Genomic DNA, 2,500 nt, shown 5'->3' with positions numbered 1-2,500 from the left:
ACTCCAGCCTGGGTGTGATTTTTGATCATTTTCATGACTTTTTCCCCAACTTTCCCCACCTTTCCCCACTTCCCCTGTGACTTTGCTGGGTGCGTCCTGGCCATGCTGGGTGCCTCCAGGCACCCCTGGGCTCGGCTGGAACGCGGCAGGACTTGCTGCACTCCAGCCTGGGTGTGATTTTTGATCATTTTCGCGACTTTTCCCCAGACTTTCCCCACTTCCCCTGTGACTTTGCTGGGTGCGCCCTGGCCACGCTGGGTGCCTCCAGGCACCCCTGGGCTCGGCTGGAACGCGGCGGGACTTGCTGCACTCCAGCCTGGGTGTGATTTTTGATCATTTTCGCGACTTTTCCCCAGACTTTCCCCACTTCCCCTGTGACTTTGCTGGGTGCGCCCTGGCCACGCTGGGTGCCTGCTGGCACCCCCGGGCTCGCCTGGAACGCGGCGGGACTTGCTGCACTCCAGCCTGGGTGTGATTTTTGATCATTTTCATGACTTTTTCCCCGACTTTCCCCACTTCCCCTGTGACTTTGCTGGGTGCGTCCTGGCCATGCTGGGTGCCTCCAGGCACCCCTGGGCTCGGCTGGAACGCGGCGGGACTTGCTGCACTCCAGCCTGGGTGTGATTTTTGCTCATTTTCACGACTTTCCCCCCAGACTTTCCCCACTTCCCCTGTGACTTTGCTGGGTGCGCCCTGGCCATGCTGGGTGCCTCCTGGCACCCCTGGGCTCGGCTGGAACGCGGCGGGACTTGCTGCACTCCAGCCTGGGTGTGATTTTTGCTCATTTTCACGACTTTCCCCCCAGACTTTCCCCACTTCCCCTGTGACTTTGCTGGGTGCGCCCTGGCCACGCTGGGTGCCTCCTGGCACCCCTGTGCTCGGCTGGAACGCGGCGGGACTTGCTGCACGCCAGCCTGGGTGTGATTTTTGACCATTTTCACGACCTTTTCCAGACTTTCCCCACTTTTCTACCCCACTTCCCCTGTGACTTTGCTGCATGCGTCCTGGCCACGCTGGGCACCTCTTGGCACCCCTGGACTTGGGTGGAACGCGGCGGGACTTGTGGCACTCAAATGTGGGTGTGATAAGGAAAAAAACTAGCCGTCAACGGCAAATTTTTAAAATCGGTCTCCAAACTAGGGCACGCGGGCCGAAGCGGTACGCCGGAATCCGGCCCCCGGATTTTTGTGGATTTTTGTGGATTTTTATTATTTCTTTGGACATGTCGTGCATCCCTGGACTCGGGTGGGCGGCTGCGGGACTTGTGGGACTCGAACCTGGGTGTCATTTTGGACCATTTTCGGGACTTTTGCCTACTTTTCCCACTTTTCCCCCCCCACTCACAGTGTGACTTTGCTGGGGGCGCTTTGGACATGCCGGGCACCCTTGGACTCGGGTCACCTGCTGCGGGACTTGTGGCACTCAAACCTGGGTGTCACCTGGGTGTGATTTTGGACCATTTTCGGGACTTTTGCCTACATTTCTGAATTTCCTCCCCCACTCACAGTGTGACTTTGCTGGGAGCCTTGTGGACACGTCGGGCATCCCTGGACTCGGGTGACCGGCTGCGGGACTTGTGGCACTCAAACCTGGGTGTGCTTTTAGAACATTTTGGGGATTTTTGCACACTTTCCCAACTTTTCTTCCCCACTCACAGTGTGACTTTGCTGGGGGGGGGCGCTTTGTACATGTCGGGCACCCTTGTACTCGGGTGACCGGCTGCGGGACTTGCTGCACTCAAACCTGGGTGTGATTTTAGAACATTTTGGGGATTTTTGCACACTTTCCCAACTTTTCTTCCCCACTCACAGTGTGACTTTGCTGGGGGGCGCTTTGTACATGTCGGGCATCCCTGGACTCGGGTGACCTGCTGTGGGACATGTGGCACTCAAACCTGGGTGTGATTTTAGAACATTTTGGGGATTTTTGCACACTTTCCCAACTTTTCTTCCCCACTCACAGTGTGACTTTGCTGGGGGGCGCTTTGTACATGTCGGGCACCTGGACTCGGGTGACCTGCTGCGGGACATGTGGCACTCAAACCAGGGTGTGATTTTGGATCGTTCAGGACATTTCCTGGCCGCATGCCCCAAAGGGCCTCACATACCCCGGGGACACGCGCTGGACACCCCGGGTAGCACAAAATATGCCGTTCTGTTTAAAAAGCCCGTCTATTGCTGTCCTAAGACACATGTGCAACAGCCCGGGGTTTATTTCCCTTCATAAGTAGGGTTTCTCTCTATAGTGCACACTTGGGAAAAAATGCATTTCTTTAGGGGTGCAATTGCGGCCGGAGTCCACGGGAGGGCTCCAATTCCCCGCTGCTGTCCTCTTGCAGTGTAAGAGGGTTGCTGTTTTCTGTCTGGAAATAGGGCCCCAAAAGGCATCCAGGGCCCCTAATGACAGTAATTTATGGCTCCAAAAGGCATCACATTGCCCGGGAAGACCTGACGGACGCCTCGGCGTCACCGAAATACTACAAACTGTTTAAAATGGGGCC

This window comes from Entelurus aequoreus, unplaced genomic scaffold (genome assembly GCF_033978785.1).
Source record: "Entelurus aequoreus isolate RoL-2023_Sb unplaced genomic scaffold, RoL_Eaeq_v1.1 HiC_scaffold_225, whole genome shotgun sequence".
In the NCBI taxonomy this organism is placed as follows: domain Eukaryota; kingdom Metazoa; phylum Chordata; class Actinopteri; order Syngnathiformes; family Syngnathidae; genus Entelurus; species Entelurus aequoreus.
This window is presented reverse-complemented; position numbering follows the sequence as displayed.